At 38.0% G+C, this 20,326-nt stretch overlaps 1 long non-coding RNA gene across 2 annotated transcripts in view; it reads left to right on the plus strand.

Moving 5' to 3' along the window:
- Positions 1–20,326, plus strand: part of LOC105076878 (uncharacterized) — a 487,483-nt gene that overhangs the window by 209,593 nt on the left and 257,564 nt on the right. The gene's annotated exons all lie outside the window — the stretch shown is intronic.

Below are 20,326 nucleotides of genomic sequence, written 5' to 3' on the forward strand. Positions count from 1 at the left end.
GTTAATGATCTTCTAAAACCCCTGCCCTTCTTTTCCACTGAGGTAAACTATTTTTTATTAATTAGATATTTTTGTTTCAAAGACCATGTGTTCTGTGTTTTCTGAGAATTTTGTACTTAATTGAAAAACTAGCATTAATAGGGAAAGCTTTATCTACTCTGTAGAGTCCTCTTCTATTTTGGGTGACACAGCAGGCTTGTAGGGAGAAGCAGGGCATGCCATTTTGTGATGGTGAATAAAAAGAATGAAAATTAATTATACAACCCAAAAAAGTGAACGTAAGAGGAATGACCAGGAATTAATTAGTAAGCTATGAGAATTAATATAATCTAGATGTCTTCATACATATGAAACAAGTCAGTAAAATAGCACACCAACGAAAGGCACAGACCCTAGCTAGAGTGGCTGCCCAAGCTGTAAGATAGACTTTGAGGCTGATAAATGATTATCTTATACAAAGATTCATAAGAGACCTGATCTGTGCTAGGATGAAAAATAAGACAGGAAAAATTTGTCTCCTGTTACCAAAGAAACTGCATTTGATGATACTTTACAAACCATATGAGGGTCATAAGAAATTCTTACTGATGTTTGAACGACACTCAGTGGGAGCTTTCTCGACAGGAATGCAGATGGTATCCCTATGTTATGCAGATTTCATAATTCTCACAGAAGTTAGACTTTACCCAAGTGTCTAGTTTGTTAGCTCCAAATATTGCATCTCAGACCTTGTAAAGATGCTTCAAATCTTTTTTTATGGTTGCAAAGACTTTTTAAAACTCGATAAACTAACAGAACTTGTTTTGAGAGCCCTCATAGGTAATTTAAAATTTCTATCTCTATGATGCATTTCTAAAGGTGGAAGCAATTGAAGAAATGACTAGGGCCACATTCTAGATTGTAAATATTTCTCTTTCATTTGTGGCTTACTATTCCCCAATAAGGACAGCTGAAAGTGTATCTGCTGCTAACAATTAATTATGTAAGATAAAGAGTAAATTATAAGCATATCATTTTTCTGTGTACCAAACTTAAGAATCATGCATTTGATATGCTAATAAACCCTAAGAAACAGTATCAACTACTTAGATAAAACAAGGTGAAAAAAAGTGTCAGTGTAGAATTAGTCTACTGACAAGTTGATGTTGTTGGGTGTTCACTAGTTGAAAAACTAGTCATAGCAAATATCATACACTTTTAAGACTGTATTTTTTTAAAAATAAGACTGTATTTTAAGTAGATGTGTTTTACAGAACTTTAGAGCCATTTATTGGTGGGAAAAGGTGGGGGAAACATTAAGTTCATTAAGCCATTTTCTTGTGCCTGAAAAATATCTTAAACTAAAAAAGTAGGAGGTGTTATAATAATAGCAAACATTCATTGAGTAATTATTGTGTGGCAGGCACTAAGCAGACAGATTAATGTCTTTAATTCTCATAACAACCTTTTGGGATAGGGATTAACAGTATAATTCTCACTTACAAGGGAGAAGTCTTCAGTATAGAGTGTGGAGTCTCTTGTCCAAGGATAATCAGCTAGTATGTGGCAGGGCAGAGATTTGAACTCAGGCAGTAAGACTTTGAAGTCTACTTTCATAGTCATTATGCTAAGATTATTAGAAAACATGGAAAACTGGGGGGAAAAAAGGTTTTAATACATCCCAATTCTACTGATTTGTAGAAACCCAGACTAAAAGAGGACTAGGAGAGATAAATTCTAGACATTTTAGATGTATATTAGATTATCATTATTAGTTGTAGACATTCATATGGCCTGGAAAAGATCAAAATGAAGAATAAAAAAAGGAAAGTTAAGTAAATGATAAGGAGGGATGCCATAGCTGAGAATATACTGTTAAACATGAAAACACACTGCTCTTCAACTCAATTTTTCAATTTAACTACTTGTGAGATTTTTTTCTTGTAGAAAAGTCATGGAAAGCAATGAAAAATGGAAGTTATAAAAGTTTACTTAAATGGTATTCACTTAATAGCTCTCTTCTCTTCCATAATATATAAACTAAGGGTTAATTCTACATATATTTGTGTATATATTTGAATATAAAGAATATATTTATAGCTGGACAGAGCAATTTGAATTATTTTATGTTTATGAGATAGACAAGATTGCTGCTGAAAAAATGCCATATTATCATAGACAACTCTGAAGTTTGACTTTAAATAATCTTTATTGTCAGTGATGCAACCCTTTAGTTTCTCACAAGAGCTATAGATGATTATAATAATTGTATAAATTATTATTAATTACAATAATCGCTACTATTTATGGAATGTCTGTCAGTCTTAGGCACTACACTAGGTGATTTACATAAATATTCATGTACAATTTCCAATAATCTGATATGTTAGGTATATTAAAATTATTTTACAGATGAGGAAACTGAGACTCAGAGAAACTAACTCGTCTAACTCTACATGCATTAAACCTGTATTGTTTGCATTTCATTTATTCTACTTTGGTAACACTGTTGAATTTATTGTCCTCATATATTTCAGAGGCCTATGGTGAAGTCATTATAGTGATATGTAGTTTTAAAATTCCAAAGTAGGATTTACTGAGATAAAGTAAGATGAATTATAATTGTTTTCAAAGAATTACTTAGAAAAATCAGTGATGATCTGGTAAAATTACATTCTCCACCAAAGAGCTATATTAGACCAACTTTACCCTCATAATATAGTCCAATTACTATGCATACATATTATGTTCTGTTTTCGTTTTTTCTCTAGATCCTAGTTATAGACGGAAAAACAGTGACTCTATCTACTGTTTTAGCTACTTCAGCTCAAAAATTTCAGCCTCTTGGAGGAGAAATAAGCAATGACAGGATTTTTAAAAATTGTCTTTTGTTAATAAAATTACTATTCATAAATGAGTATTCCCCTCAATACCTAGACACAAAGGAAACCACTTTTAATAAGGCAGCACTGAAGCACAAACACACATACTATTTTTCTTATCTTTTTTGACTCTGTCAGCAGGTGATGTGACATGCTGTGTTAAAGGACTGATGTTTTTCTTGTGGGTGGAGACCCAGCCAGTTTTGATTGGAGTGGAGGGTGGGGAGCATCATGCTTGGCCTTCTGTTAATGTTGATGGCTTAACACTGACAGATGATCACATTATCATTAATCGAGGTGTTTGATATGGGAACTTGCATATTCATCACGTAGACACTAGCTCTAAACTGAAAACATTCCTAAATAATCATATATATCAGGTTTAGAGGAGGGGTAGAAATGACATGGATATATGGACAGTAAATTTAAATTACCCATCTAACTTGAAAATCACTTCATTGATTTGGAAAGAAGACCACAGACTCTATGGCCCTGTAATACCTATCATTAAAATTTGTACTTGTTTTTAAAGAGAATTATTCTTACTCCAGTGCTTTTTACTGCTTATTGGACATGTAAGAGATATCAGCTAGCTCTTATATATGTGGTTATGGGATATATAGAATCCCCAAATCAAATAATTAGATGATGGCTCTTTTAGGCAAGTTTCCTAGTCTTTAAATAGTAGTACCTACCTCATAGGGTTTCATGAGGTTTAAACAAGTTAATATATGTAAACACCTGTGTCTAGAATTGTAACTGGTTAATAACCTATTTTATTTTATACATGTCTTTTATAATGTTAATGATTCTTCATTGACAAGTCCTTTGGTAAATAGGCTGATGTCTTACCTAATGCCTAACCAGTTAAGGTTTGCTATCTATCTATGTACCATCTATCTGTCTACATACCTACCTACCAACCTACCTACCTATCTATCTATCATCTATCTTTCTACCTACCTGTCTAATCATTATGGGTTCTCTACTTGCTGAAGTATCAAATAGAGAGTCCTGTATACTGTTTGAGTTGAAATTTTTTTACCAAAGCTAATTTGATAACATGAAAAGTCCCCAAACTCTTTGTTGGTTATAAGGAGCTATTCTGCTTCTCATCCGCAGCCTGGTAGATGACAAATTTGGGAATGGCAAGGTGTGTAATGAATTTAGTCAGGGCGTATTTATTGACATGACTGTGTGTTAGGCACAGTTCTAGGGGGTTGGGGATATGTAGGTATATAAGATACATGAAGACTCTGTTCTGCAGACTGGGGTTGAGAAGAGGCAGATAATAAATTTGAAAGATGAATAAAAAAGAAAAATGCCATGTGGTGATAATTTTCTGCTATTGAGAATGAAAGGAGGTACTGAGGTAGAGAGTGATTGAGTAGCCATTTCTATCAGGTGGTCAGAAAGAGCCTTTGAACTGAGCTTTGAATGACAAGGAAAGATTCAGGAAAAGTAAAGATGGTGGGAAGGGACATTCCCAGCAAAGGAACTGATTTGTGCAAAAATTCTTAACAGGATGGGAGTTAGACTGTTTAAAGAGTTTAAAAAGGCCTGGGAGCAAAGAGGAGAGTGGAATAGCATGGGGTTAAAGATGAAAGCAGAAGCTTTGTAATCCATCTTAGGAGTTTGGATTTTATTTTAAATGCAGTGGGAAACCACTGAAGAATTCTAATAAAACAGAGATGTCTTAAACATATCTCCCTGGCTGCTATGTGGAAAACAGATCATGGAGGTCAAGAATGTCAGACTCTTTTAGTTAAATCTTAAGTTATCTTCGGGAAAAGGAAATCTACTGATTAATGAAAATCTAGGAAAGGTTGGAGAATCATCCCATGGGAAGGCGAGAGATGCAGCTGGGTCCAGGTAGGTGCAATGGAAAACCAGAGTCTTAGATGCTACCAAGACTCATTTCTTCTGTCTTTTTGTCCTATATATCTTGTATAAACTTTATTTTCTCTTAACTCAGATGGAACTATTTCTTTCTTATGAGGCAACATTGCCACAGACAACTCCTATGCTTTGTATCTTCATGGCTTCCACATAAGCATCGATTAAACCTATCTCCCAGTAACAGATTGAAATAGCTCAGGGGAGGGTTCTAATTGGCTACCCCTGAGCTGAACAACTGTTGTTGGGAAGTGAGCTCATGAGTCTCACCATATAGATACTGAGAGACAGAGAAGGTAAAAGGTAGGATCACCAGTGCAGATCCGAGGGTAAATAGGAGGGAAGGGACTGGGCAGGCAATTCCCTATTGTCACTGCCAAAAGAAAGAGTCTTCTTAGGAGAGGGCGAGAGAGAAAGATGAGTTTACTGGAGTATTAACTCTTCTAGGTGCTGGTAATGCAGCTGTAAACAAAACAGATTAAAATCCCTGTCCTGGTAGAGGTTCCTTCCTAGATCCAGTGCTATTTATGGCACCACTAAACAGTGCTCGGTGCTGTTTTAGCTCGGTGCTGGAAACACACCAAGGAAGCCAAACAGCCAAAGCCTCTCCATGCTGATGGAGCCTGGCATCCCCTGTGAAGCATCAAAGAAGAGGGGACAGGTCTAGGGCACTCCTGCTGTGCACAGCTCTCAGGGATAAAAATGAAGAGGAGGTGAATTTAGAGGTTGATTCACCATTCAGTCATTCCTAGGCCCTCATCACCATTGTAAATAGTGCAGCATGAGGAAGATTCCCTGGGCAGAAACTGCTATGGTGATGGCACCCTCCCTGTGCCTTGGCGACACAAACAAAGATGAGGCCTGAGCAGGGCGCCTTAGCCTTTAATGCCAGCTTTGCCTCCGCAGTCTTCACTTTCCAAGTGCAGTGATGCAGCAAGTCCCTGTGGCACAGTAAACCTGTTGTGAATCCCCTCTCTTAGTCTAAGCATTGCATTTGTAAAGCCACATATTCTGGGTTTAATGCACTGGGGTGTTCACTGCCACATCTGTCAATCAGTTTCAATCACTTGCCAATCAGGTAATGGAGCCAGAAGCTGAGAATCTGCCCAGGGCACTAAAAGATCTAATGGGTTTGTCTGTCAAACGCATCTTAATCTTCTGTTTTAGTTTAATGTTTTGAGTCAACTAACAACTACAGAATGAATGACTCAACTTTTTTCTGTTTTGAAAGAAAAAAAAAAAAAGAAAAAGGAAACGGTTAGAGATAGAAATACACTCTGATAGAATAAATGGCTGGGTATTAGACTGACAGAGCTTCATATTCTATGTACGCTTCTTAGACTAATTGAAGGATTAGACAGTTGAGCCTAAGGCTCTGTTTGTTCTGGTCAATAAATTGTGTATTTGAGCTTCAGTGGTATGCTGAATATGCCTGCATGGAAACCAGAATGACCAACTAATGTTTTTAAATGTCTTTTTTTTTTCCTCAGCAAAAAGTAAATAGAGAAATAAGTTAATGAGGTCAAATTTGTGGATTTGAGTTCTGCATGGGCCGATGATTTCACCCTATTCCAGTACTATGACCTTTCCTGCTTGTGGCGGTTATCAGTTTGTTGCCTCTAGCTCCACATCCACCCATCATTGACTGATTTGCAAAAAACAGAGATGAGCCCTTGAAATATTTTCCTTTTTCCTGCTGTACCATGTTAAGCTTTTGCCCATAGAAGGCATAGGCAAGACACTGCAGGAGGTAGGGGATTTTCTTTCTGGTACTTTTGAGCTTTTGGGAGGCTCCTATAGCACAAAGATCTTCTCTAGCACCCACTTTCTACATTCAGGGCTAGTTTCATGAACATGTAATCTGTGCAGGAACCCAGGGCTCTATGCTTGTTTTGTGCTCTGCTGTTGCCATCTTGAAATTCTCAATACTTTTTGAACAAGGGGCTTCACATTTTCATTTTGAACTAGGCCCTGCAAATTATGTAGCCAGTCCTACCTGTATCTTGGGGAACCTTCCCCAGTGCAAGGCTCCTGCGGTGTGGCTGGTTCTCCAGCAGCCGGTTCCTGCGGGCCACTGTGGTCAGCAGCACCCAGTGCCCAACAACTTTCTGTAGCACCCTCAAATGCAGTTTAATAGCAAATCCTTCCCTGTGAAGAGCTTTCCTCAGCACCCCAGATTTGAAGCCTTTTCTGGTCCCTTTCTGCTGTGACCATTTCGCATGAAGATATTGAGTCCTCTCTCAGCACTGGGCTTGACAAACCAGATGGCAGATTCCTCTTGGCAGGGAGGGGAGAGTTAATCTGACAGAAGGGACCCTGAGGACTGCAATGGACATCAAGCAGTCCTAGAAAGGAGGGGCAAAAGATCAAATGGAAGAACAAAGGAGGGAAGCAGAAAGAACGCTTTAGGGATCAGCAGCAGTTAGGAGCTGATAGCAGGGAAGATTGGGGGAAGCCATCAGAGCTGCAGAGAGCAGGTTGGACACTACTTCTGGTCATGTCAGCTGCTGTTGAGGCTTTGACAGCCTAACTTTAAAGGATAGAACAGACCAATCGTCTGTCTGAACGACACATTCAAATACAGACAACAGGATAGACCCTTCTTTCTTGTCCTGTCTGTCTCTCTGTCCCTCTTCCCTTCCTCCATGCCTGGGGCAACCTGATGCGGTTTGTTCCACCTTGATGGATAGGTAACAGCACAGATAAAAGCCCTAGACTCTCGAATGAACTGAAATGAAATGCTGATGACTGAAGAACTAACCCCTTTCTGCAACTTATGAGTCCTTTGATTCAAACATGTTGACTGGGATTTTATATTTGTACTAGCTGAGTTTGATGGTCCCCAGGTTTTCAAAAATAGATACAAATCTCAATCCCTTGTAGCTAATTTTCATATGCACTGGAAACTTCTTAGGAGCTTTAGCAAATAAGGCACCATTATTATGTAGCAGTACAGAATGACCAGTTACCTATCTTATTATAATCTGAGGCTGTAAAAATTTGCTTTTTCTTGTATTATATTGTCATAAATGATAGTGTGATTACAGTTTCTGGGATTTAGAGTTTGCAACATGAACAAAGTTTTATGCTAAATACAGTTAAAATTGGATAAATGTCGAAACTGGGTTTCTACTTTTAAATTAATTTTCATGTTCCCTTCAAAGAGTGGCTAAAGTAAAGACAACAAACAAATTAAAAGGTAAGAAGAAATTTTTTTAAAAATAGGGGCAAATAAAGAACATATAAAAATATATCAAGTGATGAGCTATAAGTGTTATATAAGTAATTTCATATTTATTGTCCATGATTCTTTCTGATTTTGGAATATTTTGAAACTCTTAAACTAATGTTAAATTTGATAAACACTGTATTTTAGACAGTTCATTTTTCCAACTCTATGCTTTACATTTTTAGTTGTACTATACCTGTCTTTCATCAACCTGGAATATTCCCAAGCATTATCTTTTTTTAAAGTTCACTTTTCTGCCATGCCATCAATGTCTTATGCTGGGATTTACATCAAAAGTAGTTTGAAGCCTCAGAAGTTAATTTCCTTCTTTCTTAACTGCTATTTCTTAATGTTTATTCCATTTATCTTTTGGTGCTGCACTTTGGGGCAGTTTCTTAGTACTTTCTTCTTATTTACCCATTCTCTTCAGCTATGTTTAGAGTTTAATTTGTGAGATTTCAAATTTAAATTGTTTTATATAGTTTTCCATTTTCTGGATTTGTAGTTGGTTCTTGCCTGACCCTGTTTAATTTTTTATGAAATATTTTCTTTTTTAAAAAGTAGTGGTGGGATTTTTGTTTTTTGTTTGTTTGTTTGTTTTTAAAATTCTTCTTTGAACACTTAACATACTTAGTTTTGTAAAGTAACTTCCAGCTTGCAATGGCATTATTTTCATTTCATCTGTAGTGAACTTACCTCCCAAATAGATTTTGTTGGCCATGGCCTGCCTGCCTTCCTTCTTCACTTGTTCCCTCTTTTACTCCCTGCCTCCTTTCCTCCTTCTTTCCCTAAGCTCCTCTCTGATACGCTTGCTTTATGGTTGTCTCCTAAGTTCTCCAGTTCAAATCTAGATCTTGATACCCCACAGTGCCATTAGATATTTCTTCAGTTCGGTCACCAAGCCACTTGTTGAGTTGGACCAGATCTAGACTGCAACAATCTTATTCCTTGTGAGATGTAGCCCTTTGCTACAGTCAATAGCAGTATTATTCAGATTCTTTTCTTGAGTGGGGTTTGGTAATACGAGGAGCTAAGGGAAGGAGAGGGTTCCATTAAGCATTTGTTCTTAAGCCTTCTTTTGGCCATTTACCTCCTGGGGGTGCATTTATTTTCTGTTTCTCTGCAGAGGTTCAACTAGACTCTGTGTTTGGAGGGTGCCTTAACACATGGATTTGAGTGATGGTCTTGACCAGTGGTTTCAAGTTGTTGAGTATTATTCTTCCAGCATTGGTGTGTATGTGTGTGTGTAGTTCTTATCCAAGGTTGGGGCTAAGTGGTATATTATGTTAATGGCTTTGAACTAGAATTTCACCCACAAGTAGTATAATCCAATCACTGAAGAATTATTTAGTCAACACATTATGAACTAAGTAGAACACTAGTTCCTGTGAGCACAGAGAAGAATAAGGTAGAAGCCCCTACTCAACGCTCTCTTAGGCCAGTAGGGGAGGCAGGATAGATAACTTCCCTGCCCCTGACTCTGCTGCAAGTTTGACCTGTGCTATTTCTGCTTAATTTTGAGATTTTAAAAATTACTATGGTTCAGGTGGTTCAATAAATAAATGCATTTGCACTGGACATACATGAAATGTTCTCACCAGGTTTGTGAGGTCAATTATTTCAATACATGGGAGGATAAGGCCACATGCGCATGTCAAAGGATTGCATGGTCAGCACAACTGAAAGAGTTCAGCTTTTTCTCATCTGCTCGAGAAAAAATCAGCACAACTTCTGATATGCTTATGAAAGTAACTGAAACTTTGAAACTCTAGTTTTTTATTTAAAGAAATCAGACCTAACCAGGATTAGTAAGGCAGTGCCCAGATTAGTCTTATTAGAAATAAACAGTGAGTCAGAAGGGAGAAGCACCATCAGGAGGACCAGCAGCTGTGTCCAACATGTGCTGTTTTTACCCATTTTTATCTTTTGCTCATATTGTTTTTGTAAAGTACAGTGGCAAGCAAGAAGAGAAAGACAAGTAGAGCAAAAGCCGTGAAGGAGGAGAATGGTTGCAGAGGGAAGAATTATTCCATAAAACAAAGAGCAGGGAGGTTTATTTAGGATAAGAAAGAAAATGAGATAGGAGGTCAGGAAGGAAATAAAATCAGACCAGGGACAAATGAATTTTCATTCACACAAATGGAGTAGTCTATGTACAGTATCCTCCTTTAACTCGCTAGTCACCATGATATATATTCAAGAGAGAGTAAACCACACAAACATCCACCTACTTTTCAATACAAGCAGGAGGATAGCTCCCAAATAAACTCATCTCTCATTCTCCCTGTTCCCACAACTCTTAAACAGATTCATTTTTCCTCGGAATAGAAATTATGGAATCTAAGAGTAAGACAATAATCTGGAAAAAGAGAAAGGAGAGAAAGGGCAAATTTTTCTTTTGTTTGCAAATCTAGTGTATTAATTGCATTCCTGGGAGACTTTCTGGACAGAGCCTCTGGTAAACAAATTAGATATAAACCGAAGGCGAGGGCACCAGGGTCACTGTGGTGAGGGAACATCAAGTGACAGGCGCTGGGGCCCCCGATGCATGGCTTGCAGAGCAGATGTTCGCAAGGATGCAGTGATTATTGAACTGGTAATAAAAAAGCATCAGCTTACAGGCAGCCACGATGGATGCTGGTAATTATAAAGCATCCCCTGGGAGGAAAATGACACAAGTCAGCCACAACTCCGCAATCACCGGGGCATAATTAAAGCTCCAGTAACAGTTGTTAATAGGGTGCAAATAAAACGGGGAAAATTTGAACACAACCTTTTTTCCCCCTCTTTTTTTAAGAGATGGCAAAGGGCAATGTAATTACAGGGATAGCAGATTTTATAATTTTGCTCCACATCATAAAACAAAGGGTTGGGGCTATTAGGTGGTCATTGATATTTGAAGTATAGAAACCCAGATACACCTACATATATATGTATATTCACCAAATGGGAAAAAAAGTGTGTTTGCTCTTTGAATATGTAGTATCTGGGGGAGAACAGATTTTTAAACAGAATGTTTATATTCTAATTTTCAAAATGGTAGAAATACAAATATGTAAAGAAAACGGAATACATGTAAATATTTGGCCATTTCATCCTTTCCGGAAGATCTGTAGTGGTATAATGTGCCAAGCTATATGATACTGTTGGTTAAAATGGTTTAGATATTGTTAAATAAAGTCAGCAAATCACTTACAGTGTTGAAAGTGTCACTTTTTCACAGAATGCTGCCAGCCACTCCCTAACCTAAAACATCAAGCAAAACAGGGCTCATTTTCCATGGACTAAATCACTGAAACTATTTGCTGGAAGAGCTTCTAAGAAAAATACATCTATATCCATTGCAACCCAGTTGCCTGGGCGATTGGGCAACTAACTATGCATCTGGATGTGCACTACCAATTAGGCCTATCTATAGATCTGTTTTAAGAGGCAGATGCACAGCACGATGAGAAGGAAAGGAAACCTCTTAAGTTCCTATCTGGCCAGTTTTACATTCATGGATATTTAAAAGATTAGGTTTAAAGGGCTGATAAACATAGAAAACATACTCTACATCCTTTCACTAGACTTTATGTGAAAAATACGTGAATACCCATATGTGTCACATTTCAATATATTGCAGGAAATGAGGGGACAGGGAATAGCAATTTTCAGTAGAACTCTCACTTATGGATTTTAACATGATCACAATTAGCTACTGGAAATCTTTCTCCTGCTTCCTTTTGGTGTTTGGAGAGCTGGCCAATTAAAACATAACTAAATGTGCATGTAGTGATGTATTTGGTATGAAATGCATAAAGAATAAATTATATTTCCAATATGAACATAGATTCCTAGAATTGGAAAGGATCTGACAGTTTATGGCCCTAATTACCCTTAAATACCTACTGTTTGCAATGCAGTGATAAACATGAAATGTACTAAGAGACAGTATCTGCTCCGTAGAAGACTCAACATAGACACAGGAAGAGTTAACAGATCATAAAATGTGAAGTTCTTGACTTCTTTTGGACCCTCAGGTCATGGAAAATAATAAAAACTTCAAGAGAAACTTCTATTATTGCAAGAAAGATTCAGTGGCACAGGACATACTACTTCAGGACTAAGATATTAAGAAATGTGAATATTTTGGCTTTGGGTGACAGGGTTTCCTTTAATTGAGAATTAGTTCCTAAAGGAGTATAAAATGCACAAGTGTAGGGCCCATCCTGAAAGAAGAACAAGGAAGAAAAGGGGAGAGAGATAAAGGGAAATTCTGTCCTCACCTGAGGGTGAGAACAGGAAAGAATATTCTGCAGGTGGCTCAGGATTCTGTAAGAAAAAGTGGGGTTATAATTAAATAAGTGGAAAATGCTGTTTATTGCATCTCCCTCTTGGAGACTGACAATCACATTAGCCTATTAAATGTTCTGATAAAATCCTGCAGGGAGGCTGAATATCTAACTGGTTAAATGTACAGCTTGATTTTGGAGCTAAATGGTCTGTTTGAAACTTAGCCCTACTAAAAACTAGGCAAATTACTTAACGTATTGATACAGGAAAAACGGATGTGGGGCATGAGGAGGGCCGTGTCCCAGGCTTCAGCTGAGCCCCCGGGGCGTGCCCCGCCAAGCGTGGGTCCTTGGCTTCGCACAGGAAAGAATTCAAGAGCGAGCCACAGTTGAGTAGAGGTAGATTTATTCAGAGAGATACACTGAAAGGCAAGTGAAAGTCCACGAGGTGTCGGATTTGGGTGCTCAGATTAAAAGTAGGTACACAATCCATAGACAGAGTGTGGGTCATCTCCGAAGTGAGAGAGAGGGCAGCAGCTGCGAGGCACCATGTTGACAGTTTTTATGGGCTTGGTGGCTTCATACGCTAGTAAGTGGAAGGACCCATCTAACTAGCGGGGGGGGGGGGGGGGAAGGGGTTGGGATTCTCAGGAATTTGGCCGTTTCCCACTCTTTGCCCTTTTGTGGCTGTACTTGGGACTGCCATGGTGCCTGTGGGCATGTTATTTACCATGTTAATATATTACAATGGAAGTACAATGAAGCTCAAGATCTGCTAGAAGTCAAATCTCCACCATCTTGAGCCTCAAGGCATACTGAGGATTGAATCTTCCACCATTTTGATGTTAATTGCTGAACCATTCCTTGAATGGCTGTGCCCTGCCCCCTTTCTGTCTCACCATCAAAATAGTAATTAAAACATCCTAGGGATGTCTTGATTTCCTCAACTACAAAATAGAGGGAATTATAGGATCTACCCCTGGATTGTTGTGAAGATTAAATAACATATTCCATGTAAAGTATTTAGCACAGTTCCAAGTGCATAGGAAATGCTCAAAATGTCTCAGATATTATTAGAATTAATATAAATTATATAATAAATAAGTCAACCTATTTAACTGTGTTTCCTTTAGTATTTTCTACCCTTTGACTATGGATCTATCTTTTAAAAGACACCTACAAACGCCTGAAGATATACTAGTTTTGTGGGGTGTTAAACAGGTTTGAAGCATTGGCCCTGTGAGGGAATCATGTGGTTCAAAGGAGATACTTACCATTTATTTCTCCTACCACCCTGAAGTTACTTCAGGTTTGATGTGGGGACTGGGTCTTGAAATGGGAAGGGTAGTAGCTCTGGGCTTCAGGAGGATGACCAGAAGAAGGCACGCTGAAGAAGGTTTAATAATGAGGCAGCAGACTTTTTAACCTATTTCTGTTTTTGTCATTGTTGGCAATAACTGAACAACAATTATCCTAATGGGCTGAGCTTTTACTTGTAAAGTTACCACTGTCTGTCAATGTCTCTTAAAACTTAATCACAACATTATCTAAAGACATTCCCTTACTTATTTCTATATTCTTAATAATTTCCCCAAAACTTCAAATAAAGCTTTCAAACCCATTCCTTAGATGGGGAAGCAACAGATGATTCTCCCGTTTTCTTTCAGTCTGCTCTTGTCCTTCAGGAGCCTCTACTTCTGTTCTTATTTTTCTGTTTTATTATTTAAATCTCTCATCTCTTTTGCCTAAAGTATAGAAATGTAGAAGGAAGAAGAATGTGAACAGGGAAGTTGATTGGGGTGAAGGCACAAGGGGAGGTGAGAAGATTTGTATTTCAAGATAGGTGAAATACAATCATAGTACTTCATGTTTCCTGTGTGAACGAAAAATACTGCAAACCACATCAGTAAACAAAGAACGCTGGAGCCATCAAGTCATCAGCCGCTGCCGCCACCCCCCACTAAAGACCAGCCTGCAGCCCAGCCTCTGCAGCCACTCACAATGGTGCACCCTGAGGGGACTCAGAATAAGAAAGGACAGGATACTTGCCCTCCATAGCTAGGTGCTTGTCAAAGGAATGAATTCAATGAGCCCAAATGTTTGCTTCCTCCCATACATAGAAAAGTGTTAAATGCTTTAACTTGAGATGCCTGGTTTTCTTTAGTTAACAAGTAATCTTTTAATGTTCCAACTGCCTGGTCTTTGTTGTAAAGCTTCTATATATCCTAGCTCCTCCCCTACCTCTTTGGAGTGGTCCCTCAGAGCCATCTGAGAGGCTATCATCCCGGGCTGAGTCCTCAGGACTGTCCACGAATAAAACAAAACTCTCAACTTCTAGGTTGTGCATTTATTTCAGTTGACACCTGATTCCAAAACAGATGAATATAAAAACAATCTAACATAACTTACTCCAAAACTTCCTAGTAGGGTGATAGAATCTAGGAACAAATTGGGATGAGTGTGCTAATGTGTAAAAGAGAATTTTCTTGGAAGAGTATTATATAAATGTAAACTATTTTTAATATATGTGATGTAAATTTAGGGATTTTTGTCCCTTTTTTAAAAGTACGTTTTTCATAGACATTATAAAGTATTTGTTAATAGCAGTTTTCACCTATTATATGAATTAGTATTTAACAATCTCTTTTAGATTTTAAATAGTCCTAGGATAAAATATATTAATTTTAGGGAAGGCTTTGGATATTTTATAGCAGTTGTATTTTCTCCTAAGTGATGGACAATTCTGTACATTTCTTCTTTTTTTCCACAATAGTTCAACAGAGGAGACAATTTTGACATCAGAGAAGTCTAAAAGTTAGACACAAAAGAATAGAATATATAGATAAGATTATTTTCAATTTTTTAAACTGTTTCAAGAAATGGTCTTACAGATTTTTGCTCTCATTGTCTACCATTTCAACCACTCAGTGTGTTTAGGATTCTTGCCAAAGATTTTAACCAAATTTATTTTGTATTTCTGATAGAACATCTTTATAGCAGATTTATTTTTAAGTCTTCCTTTGGAGATTTGTGCTCTATTTTTTAAAAAAAATTATATGTGCCTCTCTGGAATGTTTCTTATCTCCAGGTTCATAATATGAAAAACTCTTTGCTTGCCCTTGAAACAGCTGGAAGAAAAATGATAACCAATTCTACCTTAAATAGTACTGTATTTTTCTAACTAATGGAGTAATAAATGTTCATTCCTTCTTTTTGGTCAACAAAGCTAACGATCATGTTCTATATCCCAGTGACCACAGAAGCTATTGAAAATGTAATGATAATTAGTACAATCCCAACCTCAAGAAACTTCGTCTATGGCACATTAAGAAAACCCAACAGTGTGCCATTTTTGTGCTATTGCAGTGGTATGTACAGGATGCTATGGGAGCAGGCAGAGCAGGGAATCCTTGATGGAAAAGCTCCTATTTAAATTGAATCTTAAAGGACTAACTGGAAATACAGAAGGAGTGGGTTGTGTGTAGGAGTGACAGGATTGCTCCCTAGCTCTTTCCTTGGCCCTTTTCCCTTTTCTATGTATTCTTAACTCCTAAGTCATCTCCTCTAGTTACATGACTGTCAATTCTATTTATATTCATGTGATCACTACATTTATTCTTTAGCTCTGACCTTTCTTATAAATTCCAGATTCATATCTAACTGCTTATCTAATATTAGACCTGAATATTTAACACTACATTTTACATGTTTAAGATAAAGTTACTTTTAACCATCTGCCCACCAATTTGTTCTTCTGCTAGTGTTCCATGTCTCAAAAAATGGCACCACACTTCACCTAGTTCTTGGATATCTCTTTTGCACCTACATACAATCTCTCAGCAAATTCCAGTGGCTTTATCTTCAAATTGTAGCCTGAATCTGAGCGCTTGCCACTCTGCCCAAGTCATTTCTCCTCAGGATAATTGCACTAGACTCCAAAATACTCTCCCTTTTTCTCTTCTTACCCTGTTCTTGCAGCAGGCAGTGTGCTACTTTTGAATCAAAAGCCAGACTATGTCACTTCCTGGCTAAAAAATTCCAGTGGCTTCTTATTATAGAATAAAGCCCAAAGTCCTGAGCATGGCTTCTAAGCCTGCCCATGATGTTGCTGCATCTCTCTCTCTCTTCACTTACCTGTTTCAGCTACACTGGCCTCCCCACTGTTTGTTGAACATGGGTACTCCATCTTAAGACCTTTGTACTTGTTGCTCCCTGCCAAAAATGTTCTTCCCTCTAGGGCTCACAGGACCATTTTCCTCTACTCAAGCCTCAGCTTAAAAATCACTTCCTTGGAGAGGTTGTCTCTGATTACCAAACTTAGCAAATCCCTCTTCCCCTAGCAATCTCTGTTAATTCTTCCTCAGATTGATCATTGTGTGAATTTTGTCATGTATTTACATAAATTCCATAGTGATAGCAGCTCAATTTGTTTTATTTACTGCTGTATCCCTAACATGCAGAAGAGCACATAGTAAGTGCTCAATAAATGTTTATTTAAAGAGTTTCCAGTTTCTAATTCTCTTGGTAGAAATGTTCAGCTATATATGTGTGTATGAAATTAGAGAGAAAGATGTGGTTTAGAATAAGAAATATCCAACATAGAGTAAATTATTGAATTCAGAAAAAGGGTGAATGCAGGCTATGTAGGTGAATTCCTAAAAGGCGAGAAGGGAACAAGTCCACAGAAGCCCATCTTCCTCATTTATTGGGTGGTCTGTCTTACAGCAAAGGTTGCACTAGCAAAGTTGTAAAATTCCTTTCCACCTCTGTGGGTGATGAAGATGCTCTTTCCCTCCCTCCCTCCCTCTTCCCAGTCTTCCTTTCTTAGGCATAGCAAGCATACACCACTTCAGCAGGTTACATTCAAGGATGAAAGGTTACATTATATATTTAAAAATTTTTTCCTTCTTCCTTCCTAGGTTCTTTGGCTGGCCTAATAATTAAAAATGACATGACAGGTTAACAGGAGAAAAAAATTTGATTATGTACATATGGGAACCCCTTAATATACATATGAAGTTAGTAAAGTTCCCTCCATGGTCACCAACTGTAAGGATAGAAATTTTTTTCCTTCTTCTCATCTAGGTTCTTTGGCTGGTCTAATAATCAAACTGATATAAAACAGATTAACAGGAGAAAAGCAAACAAAATTATGTACATCCAGAAAGCCCTATAAAGAGCTGAAGACTCAAAGCAGCTAGGTAATTGAAGCTTGTATAATATCCTGAGCTAAAGAAAGGGGTAGTGGTGTAGGGATACAAAGTGGAGGAAAACCATTTTTTTTTAAGTAATTAAATAATTAGGACCACACAAAGCACAGGAAATTATTTTGATAAGAAGCAAAATCTTTGCTTTCTAGGCAGATTACTTAAAAGGTAAAGAAAAAAACCTTTCACAATATCTTATCAAGGGCAGATCAAGTATCCAACTAAACTTTGTCCTTTTAGCAGATGAAAGAAAATCAAGTTTTAGTTTCACAAAAGTAAACTATTGATATTAAAGCTTAAAATTGGTTGGCTCTTCTGCAAGTGGAGGTAAAGGGGCTTTATAATTTGAGAAACTGCTGCTGTCCAGCAGACACAAATTCTTTGTGTTGAGAGTCCAGGATAAAAGGACATTGCATAGGAAGGCCTGAAGCTGGTAGAGCCTGATTACAGAGCTCTGGAAAGTAGGAGGACTTGTAAGGGACAACAAAGCAAGCCCTGCCACCTGTCCTAGGTTCTTTTGCTAAACTTATATACTGGCTTTTAGTATTTACATAAGTAACCAGTATACCCCTGGCCTAGAGATCAGGCTGGAGTGCTCTCTGTAAGGAAAGGAAAGTCAAAACAGGCAGCTGGGTGTTTAGGGGATTTCCTGGGAAAGTTGGAGGAGTTTTGGGGTCTAAAGAAATTTGCTGAGGCAGTGGGGCTGGATTTTGAGGAGCAGGTACAGGGAGTTGGGGATAAAGGGATATCTAAGAGGGTGGAGAAAAGGGATTTATATAAGGTGTAGACCCTAATTGTTGTTTAGGTCCAATTTCTGTTCTTTCATCTTATTAAGGGAGTCCCCAAAGCTAGCTGTTATATTCCTCTGTATCCACTTTTCAACTTGGTCTTTCCATAGGTACTAACAGACAATTGTTTAGAATGAGAGCTCTTTAATTTTTTTTTTTAATTTGGCCAATTCAAAAACTCTATTGTCTGACCATTAATGAGTAGGATCTTATATTCCTTTTAATAGTGACTCAGACCAATAAGCCTTTTTATGGTTTGACCATGGACACAAAAGGTATTACACAGAAGAGTGCAAAAGATGCACCTCTTACAAGATCCAGAAGTTTACTCCCAGAATTAGCCTAAGAAAGTAAAGACCTTCATTGTCACAGGCAGTAAGAATGGTGTAGTGCAAATGGTATCTCTGGCTTTCCATAAGAATGTGAGACACCTTTCATGATTGAGATAAAAGAGGCCCCTTATAGACTGGGACCACTTATGATAAACTCCCCTAAAAGCTGGCAAAGTTAGACAAAGGAAACACTGCCTATCAGATACATAGCCTATTCAGCTGTCCACCAGATGCATAGCAGTACATGCCTCTTCCAGTTGGCAGATACCATAGAGAATATCCTCAATGTGTTACCAAGCCAAAGTTGGGTTCACTTGCCTGCCATGCAGCAAAGCCAATCTACTGGCACTGGGTTGTGGTGAAAGAAGGTACAGTATTTATTTGCAGGGTGTCAAGCAAGGAGAATGGGCAGCTTGTGCTCAAAAGACCCAAATGTCCCAGTGTCTTTCAGGGAAGGGTTTTAAAAAGCAACATTTTGGGTGAGGATTGCAGTTCATGGACTTTCTTCTGATTGACTGGTAGTGAGGTAACAGGGTGGTGTTGCAGGAATTTTAATCATCAGCCTTCTGCTTCCAACCAGTCTGGAATCTATATGCTTGTGCTCAACATATAGTTATCATCTTCTACCTGGGTGAGGATCTGAGTGTTGTCAGAACAGCTCAAAGACAAGTGTCAGATTGCCGTGTGTCTTTTGAGGAGGAACTAGGACTCTGTTTTATCACTGAACTGTTGTTTAGCCTATCATTACTTTCCTTGTTTAACTGTTTTTCCTTTTTCTCTGCATTCTTTCTTCCTTAATTAGTAACTGCTTGAGTTTGCTCTTTGAATCTCAAAGAAGGCCTAGGTGATTGAAACTTTTTTTCTACAAATGAGAATCAGAGGACATGGAGGGGCTTTTGTACCTAGGAGGGCCCTGCAGTGTCCTGCTTGGTTTCAACTGGCCGTAAAGTCAAGCTCTCAGGACATAGAACAAGATGACAGAGACAAAAGGAAAAGATGACCATCTCTGGAAGGAAAGGGAAGAATAGAAAACAAGTGATCATAGCAAAATTTTACCAAAGTTGTTATACTCAAGAAACTAGTTCACACAAATATTTTCTTCTGCTAATCTACATTCAGAAAAGGAAAAAGACTGTCACCTCTCTCACTTCCATCAGACCCTGTAGGCAGAGATCTGGGAGACTGATGTGGTAAGAATTTTTACCTTCTGTTGGCTTTTGTCAGGGGTCCCAGGATCTCTCAGCTGCAGCAGTCCTGAAACAAGCAGTTGCTCAGCCAGTGAAGTCCCTTCATGGTTGCCAACTGTAAGGGTGGAAAATTTTTTCCTTCTTCTAGGTTATTTGGTTGGTCTAATAATCAAACTGATATAAGACAGATTAACAGGAGAAAACAAGTTTAATTACATATATATGGGAGCCCCATTAAGATCTGAAGACTCAATAGGCAGCCTGGTAATTAAAGCTTATAAAATATCCTGGGCTAAGGAGGAGAGGTGGTGGCCTGGGGATACAAAGGAGAGGAGAGCCATTCACAGGATGGCAGAGATATGTTTAGAAAACAAAGGTTGCTCTGTTATGCAAGTACGTTTTTTAGGTAAAAATGTATCTCTGGTAATAGCTCTATTTCTGGTATAGGCCCCCTTTTCAATGTAAATTTAAGCAGTTGAGGGGGAGGTGATGATAGTAATCCTCATAATGGCACTTTTGGGGATAGCAAAACTTTTTCCATTTGTAACATCA

This window comes from Camelus bactrianus, chromosome 6 (assembly GCF_048773025.1).
Source record: "Camelus bactrianus isolate YW-2024 breed Bactrian camel chromosome 6, ASM4877302v1, whole genome shotgun sequence".
Classification (NCBI taxonomy): Eukaryota; Metazoa; Chordata; class Mammalia; order Artiodactyla; family Camelidae; genus Camelus; species Camelus bactrianus.